Below are 8,185 nucleotides of genomic sequence, written 5' to 3'. Positions count from 1 at the left end.
TGCAATGCACAAAATGATGCATGCTATGACATGGCAATATGAATGTGTTTTGAGCTAATGCAACTAGCAACAGATTAAATGAAGTTGGTTTGAATACAAGATTCAAATTCAAACTCCATATGTGATTATTCAAATGCCATTTAATTGATTTGTGCTATACAGCAGCTATAAGTTGTTCTAACATGCATGAAAATGGTACAGATGGATTCCTTGAATTTTTCTGATAATTTTTCATATATAAATTATTTAATTTGGAGTTACGGTTGAATTACTATGATTTTTTGAAGTTTTGAACATTTTCTGGAATTTCCTGAATATTTAGAATTAAAATAATTCCAGAAAATGATTTAACTGCGTCAGCCTGACGCCAGCATGACGTCAGCGAGTCAACGGCCAGGTCCAGGTCAAACCTGACGTGCGGGGTCCACACGTCAGTGACACAGGAACTAATCCCGGTCAAACCCAGCGCTAACTGAGGTTTGACCAGGGGTGGGGCCCACAGTCAGTGGCCTAGGGGGTTGGTTAGGGCGTCATTAGCGTTTAATGACATCGCCACGTCAGCTACCGGCGTTTAACCGCCGGCGACCTCAGATCGCGGCGTCGTCCGCATCGGGATTGCGCTACAGGCCAGGGTTTGGGGCGCGGGGAGCATCTACGGGGAGCTGGCGGAGTGGCGCTTCCAGTGGTGGAGGCGGCTGGAGCGGAGGTGGCCGGAGTTGAGCACGGCGTCGACCTCGGCGGCCGGAGCTCGGGCGAGCTCGGGGTCGGGGTTAGGGAGCACGGCAGGAGGAGCTGGGGCGTGCTACGGACTCCTGAGATCGCGGTGAGCACGTCAGTGGGCTCGGAAACGAGCTGCGGTGGCTGTGGCCACGACCACGCCATGGCCGGCGGCGAGAAACTCTCGGCCGCGATGGAGGAAGAGGCTAGGGGATGAGCGCGAGCTTGAGGGAAGGGGGAAGAGGAAGAGGGACTCACAGTGGACTGGACGGAGGGGTCGGCGAGCTCGGGGAAGCTTCTGCGACGGCGAATTTACGGCGGCAATCTCCGGGCACCGGGGATGAAGACGACGATGCTCCGGTCGACTGGGGCCTCCTCTGGTCGCGTGCGTCGGTGTGCAGCTCCATGGGGTCGGGACGGAGCTCCTGAGCTCATCGGAAGGGCGAGGGGTGGCCGGTGGCTATGGATGCGACGGCGGCGGCCTCCGGTGGCTCTCGGTGGTGCTCCAAATCGAGAGAGGGAGAGAGCCAGAGCGAGCAGAGAGAGGGATAGCGGTCGGGGACGACTCCATGGCATCGCTAGAGGGCTCGGGGAGGAAGCAGGAGGTGGCCAGGGGAAGCAGGAGGTGGCGCGCGCGGCGGCGTCGCGGTGTCTGTCCTCCTGGCAGGGAGGAAGACGACAGGGGGGGTGGAGATGGGCTGGGCCGTGCTGCTGGGCCAGGTGGGCTACCAGGTGAGCGTCAGGTAGTCCTTCTCTCTCTTTCTATTTCTGTTTTTATTTATTGTTTTCTATTTTGTTCTGTTTTGTTTTAGTTTAGTAAAATACTAAACCATTTTATAAAATCCTGAAAATAGTTATGTGGCTAGGGTTAAAATATACCAAACCACATAAAATGTTCCAGTAATTATTGGACATATATTATTTATATATCAAATATATATCCAATGCAAATAGCTATTTATTTAATTCAAAGGCCCAAAATAATTAACTCTGAGATACCAAAAATATTGTTTTGAGTTTTACCTCTTTGCAATATTTTCAGAGACTAAGAGGAACATTTTCTTGGACTTCTTTGAGGAGATTTTAATGTTGATCATTTTTAGAAGGTTTCTGAGACTTTGAAAATTCCTCAATTCAAATTTCATTTGAATTAAAACATGATGCTCACATGAGGTCTAGCCTAGTGCATAACAGGACCAGGGATGTGACAATACCATACAAAAATGTTCTTTTCCAGACAAAAAAAACATATATCCTTTTATGATTAAAAAATCCTATATCTTTTTAACAACTCTTCATGTATTTAAGAAATAGGCATGTGAAAAAAGTGTTCAATAGTTACTCTAAGTTGGTGATTCTTAAGCTGAAAACTACCATTGATGCACACATGTCTCTGTAGTGTGCTGATGTGTCGTCATTTGTTTTGTCGTTTTTCTTTACTCGCCCGTAACAACACCCCATTCCCAGCATGACATGAATAAATGCATGATCACTTGCCCGTTTTTTTGTACGTACTAAATCTATATGCAAGCCGTGTTGAAATAGAACACTTGTAGAATCTTAAACTATGCTTTTATAGGTTAAGACCATCTTTGTTTGGCCGTAGCTACAATTCTTCAGATAATAGACCATTTTTTGTAAATTAAGAGCGTGTGGTATTTTTTCTCTCCCATTGCAACGCATGGTCCTTTTTGCTAGTGTTTAGAAGAAACATAATTAGACATGTTTCACGATACCAAATCAGGTGTTAACTTTCTTCTGGCAGTACTACTAATTAAAATTAACATAAAAACGTCCAATGTATCATGGTTAAATCCCGAACATTGGGGATTTATCATTGGGAATTGTTTATTTTCAACCGGATGAAAACTCTCTCTCGTAAACCTCTCTCTCCGCTCACCACGTGTCGTCGCGGGGCCGTGCCACCCCTCCCACCTTATCGTCTCCCTCCGCCTTATCGTCTCCGCCCACCAGTTCCTTTCTTTCCCCCTTTTCTTGTTCAGCTCTAGAGGATAGGCACCACCGCCGCCTCCCGCCTTGGATGCCACATGTCGCGTCCCGCCATGGCTACCACATGCTACGTCGCTGATCTGCGTTGCAATGGAGCGCACTGGTGGCTGCAACAAGCGCATCCGGCTGCAAATGGAGCCCCCGCCGCGGCTGCAATGGAGCGCGCGCGATGGTTGCAATGGAGCCCGCCGCGGCTGCAATGGAGCGCGCTGGTGGCTGCAATGGTCGCGTCCGGCTGCAATGGAGCCCCGTCGTGGCTGCAATGGAGCTCGGTCTCGCTGCAATGGAGTGCGGTTCGAGCTGCAATGGAGGTTCGCTGGAACGCCGCGCGTCGGTGGATGCAATGGAGCGCAGCTGGGGCTGTAATGGAGCTCCGCCGCTGTTGCAATGAAGAGCAGTCGGGGCTGCAATGGAGCTCCGTCGCGGCTACAATGGAGAGCGGCAGGGGCTGCACGGAGATTTGTCGGGTAGCCGACGGTGCTGCATGGAGCTTTTCTTCGCGCCGCGGTGCTGCCATGGAGCTACAGTGGAGTTTCCACGGGCGTCGTCGGTGTTGAGTTGAAACTTGTTTTTCCATCAGCTCCGGTGCTGCCGTGTTGGAGATCTGCCAGCGGCTCCGGTGCTACTGCGTTGGAGCTCCGACGGTGGCTCCGGTGCTATCATGTCGCCGGTGCAGGCGCCACGGTGAGGTGGGATTGACGGCGAGCAGCATAACTGTGGAGGAGGCGTGGTTGGATTGAGGGCGGGCGGTTGCGTGCGACTTTTGCGTTGACCCAATCTAACGGCGACGCGTCGGGCAATCTGAGGGCTGACGAGGCGGCTTATATTTGCTTATTATCATCCGGTTGATTTATAGCACTGACCTTTATCATTTGGACTACCTAAAGAGCCCGATCCGTTGCCGCAAGAAAAGAGAAATCAGTTGATCGGTGTATTCAACGTAGACATGGCGTGGATGCAAAAGCAATAAATCGGCATCGCTTTCTTTCCTGCCTGCCTGTCACGCTCGACGAACCTTAGCATGGGAACTCCATGGATTAATCGAGGCTGTGTTCACACATGACGTGACACACACACAACACACCGGGTGTTCCTTCCTGAGCACAATCCGGTGAGGCTGTTCCTTCCGGAGCACAATTCCCCGCTGACCCGGTCAGCCCTTCCTTCCACCCTTGCAGCTGCAGTGCAGTTCCTTCCCGCCCTTTCCTCTCCCCATGACCGACATAACCCCACACAACCCAACGCCCCCAAACCCCGGCCCGACTTTAAAATTCACCCACCCCACCCCACCCCACCTCTCGCCCTTCCTCCGTTTCCGCACCGCCGCCGCCGCCGCCGCCCCGCGCGATGCCTCGCCGAAACGGGAATGCATCTGGTAAGTCGCCTCCTTACGCTGAACCACTCGAATCCCACCCCTCAAGCCCTGACTCCCCGTCTCCCATCGCAGGCTCCGGCAGCAGTCGTCGCCGCCGGCGCGACGACGACGACGACGAGAGCGTCCCCTCCGATAACACCTCCGACTCCGACTTCGTCGCTGATATGGAGGACGAGGTGGCGGACGACGACGAGGAGTTTGCCTCCGATGAAGATGCCCCTGCGCCCGCGGTGGTGATCGAGGTGGTGGCGCCGCGTCCGGTGCTGTCGCCACGGCCGCCCAAGTCCAAGTGGAGGCGGAAGAAGAAGAAGGGGAAGCGCGACGAGGACGGCCCGCCCCTGCCGTGGGAAGAGTGGGAGGAGGCTAATACCAAGTGGCTCGACGAGCGCGCCGGGGCAGTGGAGGAGACGGACGCCCCGACCGCTGGGGTGGTGCCGACCGCGGAGCCGGCCCCGGAGGTGCTGCTCCAGCTGCTGCGCTTCCAGAAGGAGTGGCTCGCGTGGGCGCTGGCGCAGGAGGCCTCGGTTTCGCGCGGCGGCATCCTCGCCGACGAGATGGGGATGGGGAAGACCATCCAGGGTATCGCGCTCGTCCTCACCGCGCGCCGGCTCCGTCCCCCCGGCTCGCCCCCGCCCTCGCCACCGTCCCCGTCACTGGGCCTCCCGATGCGCCGGGTAGGGTGCACCCTTGTGATCTGCCCCGTGGTGGCCGTCATCCAGTGGGCGCAGGAGATCGAGCGCCACACGGCCAAAGGCAGCGCGCGCGTGCTGCTCTACCATGGCGCTCGGCGGGGCTCTCAGAAGTATGATTTCGACACCTTCGACTTCGTGGTCACCACCTACTCCACCATTGAGGCGGACTACCGGAAGCACATAATGCCACCCAAGATTCGGTGTGAGTACTGCAATAAACAGTTTTACCCCGAGAAGCTGAAGATTCACTTGAGATATTACTGTGGGCCCGATGCTCTTCGTACTGAGAAGCAGGCGAAGCAGAAGAGCAAGAAGTGATCTGACACCAAAGTGAAGGGGAAAGGGAAGGGGAAAGGGAAGAGGAAAAATGGTATTGAGGAGGAGGAGGAGGAGGATTTTGAGGAATTGGGTAGCAAATCCAGGGGCAAGTCACCTCTACACTCAGTGCGATGGGAGCGGATTATCTTAGATGAGGTGATCATATGCCCTTTCTTGCCGCATTTTTTTTATTCAGCAATATAATAAACTGCATACTTACTTACTTACTTACGAAGCCTTTTATCCCAAAAAAGTTGGGGTAGGCTAGATATGAAACCTTTTCACGAGGACTTCCCAGGAGGTCACACATCCTAGTACTACTCTCGCCCAAATGGGTTTCATACCCAAAAGACTGGCTAGTTTTTATGTTGGCTCGCCAAGCCTATCACCACCCTTAGATATGAAACCCTTTCACGAGGACTTCCCAAGAGGTCACCTATCCTAGTACTACTCTCGCTTAGATGGGTTTCATACCTATGGGACTGGCTAGTTTTTACGTTGGCTCGCCAAGCCTATCACAACCCTCCTCCTTTACCCGGGTTTGGGACCGGCTATGCCTAGAAGACATAGGTGGAGTTAATATAATAAACTGCATATAGATATGAATTCTCACGAAGTAATCGATTTTTCGAATGGAACACTTGGTCGTGGTCCATGCTGCCAATCTGCATAAACTGCATATATAGATATGAATCCTCAGGAAGTAATCGATTTTTAAAATGGAACACTTAGTCGTGGTCCATGCCGCCAATCTGCCATGTATTACTTCTTAGGCTGTAGCCCTGTTTTCTTAGACTAAGCATGATTTCGGACTGTAGTTTTCAAACATGGCAAATTCATATCCTAAGCAAGAAAGGATCACATTGTTTGACTCATCGAATGGACTAAGAGTATTAGATTTGTTAGCTAGGTGCACTCTGTATGTTTGGATGAAGAACATTAAGTTGATTTTGTACTATCTGATTTGGGGGACTTTTTAAAATTGTAGCCTCCATGTGAACTTGTTACTGTATCCTTTGGCAATGCATAACATGATATAACATATTATTTCTACAGCATTTCCACGTTCTACTGTCATAGGTGATATACTAGAAGTTCTAATAGCTTCATCATTATTATGATAAGAGCTCTTGTTGTAGTATTTCGACCAATAATCTGTTCCTGTACATCTGGTTGTTCTTTGTTGTAATGTTTTGGTGATGACACTTGCAAGAATCAGAACTCTACTATTTGGTTTCTATGATATATTTGTAAAAATTAACATAATGTATGATAGGTTTACTTGCTGTATTGCATTGTAGTGCATTAAGTTGCACACAAGTGTTTTTCTGCTAATCTAAATCTATTTATTAATAGTCTGCACACCATGTTGACATCATGAAGCATGAAAGCTGAATGAGCAGTTATGCAAAATCCACAAAGTTTATAGCTCTGAATTTAATACCAAGGTCCTCTTTCCCTGGCAAGCTCATTCTGGTGTTACTGAATGCTCCTTTTCTGTTGGTGTTTTTCAACATGATGATGTTGGCCAGCAGCCTCGTTTCATGTCTAAAAGGAAGCTTGTCCACAAGTACTTGTCCCATTTCAAAACATATTACTTTCTGTACGCATGTTTCAGTAGATAATAGAGATACATATTAGGTTTTATCAAGTGGACAGTTTCTAGGTTTGTTGCTATCGGCTTAGTGTTTTCTGTTCATCATTACACCGTTTTCTGAAATTTCAAGCATTGAGACCAATTTATGTACTTGAGACACACAGCTGTGTTCTCACTACACAGTGATTTCTTTGTCTTTTTTGATGAGTATCTTCAATCTTATACTCCCTCCGTTCACTTTTATAAGTCGCGGAGCGAAATCATGTGCACCCTCGCTCGGTCGCGCACGAGAATGGTGTTTTCCATTTTTACCCCCGTGTCGGCCGCGAACATGGTAGCGAAACATTCGCATCCCCTCCCTCACACACACTCGCCCACATCCCTCCCTCTCTGACGCACGCTCGCCCGCATCGCCGGCGCCGCCTCTCCCCGAGCTTCTCCCTCGCCCTCTCTCGCCGGCGCCGCCTCTCCCCGAGCTTCTCCCTCGCGTGCGTCGTCAGCGCCCTCTCCCTCGCGCGCATCGCCGGCGCTCTACAGAAACAACTCCATCGTTAAAAATGCGATTTTTCCCCCTCCGGCTCTCTGATCTGCAGTGGCGGTGCTCGATCTGCGGCGTGGACTATCAAGACGGCGCGACGGAGCTGCTTCTGCTGGTTGCCGGCCCGGAGCTGCTGCTGCCGGTCGTCCGCCCGGATCTGCTGCTTCAGGCGATGCCCACATCGCCGTTACCCTCCCGCTCCTCTTCCTCCTCAGCATCAACGGCGGGGGTGCTGGGAGGGGGAGGGGTGGATGGGCCCTTCTTCGAGCCGTACAACCATCGCAGAGCAGAGCAGGAAGCTCGTCTCCGAGGTGAGGATTTACCGCAGCCGCTGCAGTTAAATGCATCTAGTTCATCCTCTGTAGTCTGTATTCTGCTCTTCTCACCTCACCTTCAGTTAAATGCATCTGGTCATGGATATGATTCAGAGCATCAGATTCACAAGCATGATGGATGGAGGGATCTGTCAAATGGTGCGGCTCCTTGTGCTACAACGACAGTGACATGCCGGCCTCCCACACGCACATAGCATGCACTGATTGACACCTCAGTAATCAAATGCAGGGGAGTAGCTAGCTTTGCTTGTATGTGTGTGTACTAAGATGAGGCAGTTATCAAATTAAGTGTCTTCTGAAAGCAACAAATATGATGATGATACAGTACAAACTTGTAAGTCACATCAAACTCTGCTTCTGCAAAAAAGAAAAACAACTCTACCTCTGTTTTGGAGAAATAAAAGTGAAGGAGAAAGATTGTGTGTGTATGGATGAAAATCAAGCAAAGACAAATGATGTCCAGGCCACTTTAGTGTTCACCACTTGATCCTCTCCACCTAATTTGCCTTGCAGATTAACAGATGTGGTGGAGTATATCTTCTGGAATGGGTATGAACCGTCCAAAGTTCAGGTAATCTACTTACTGCAGATGGAGTAGTTGCC

The 8,185-nt window shown here is 50.7% G+C and overlaps 1 pseudogene; it reads left to right on the top strand.

The window, feature by feature from the left end:
- The first annotated feature begins 3,999 nt into the window (after positions 1-3,999).
- The window catches only part of LOC119363504, a 12,061-nt pseudogene continuing 7,875 nt past the window's right edge, over positions 4,000-8,185 (top strand).

Source organism: Triticum dicoccoides, chromosome 2B (assembly GCF_002162155.2).
Source record: "Triticum dicoccoides isolate Atlit2015 ecotype Zavitan chromosome 2B, WEW_v2.0, whole genome shotgun sequence".
Lineage (NCBI taxonomy): Eukaryota > Viridiplantae > Streptophyta > Magnoliopsida > Poales > Poaceae > Triticum > Triticum dicoccoides.
Note: the sequence above shows the minus strand (reverse complement) of the source record. Positions and strands in the feature narration are given on the sequence as shown.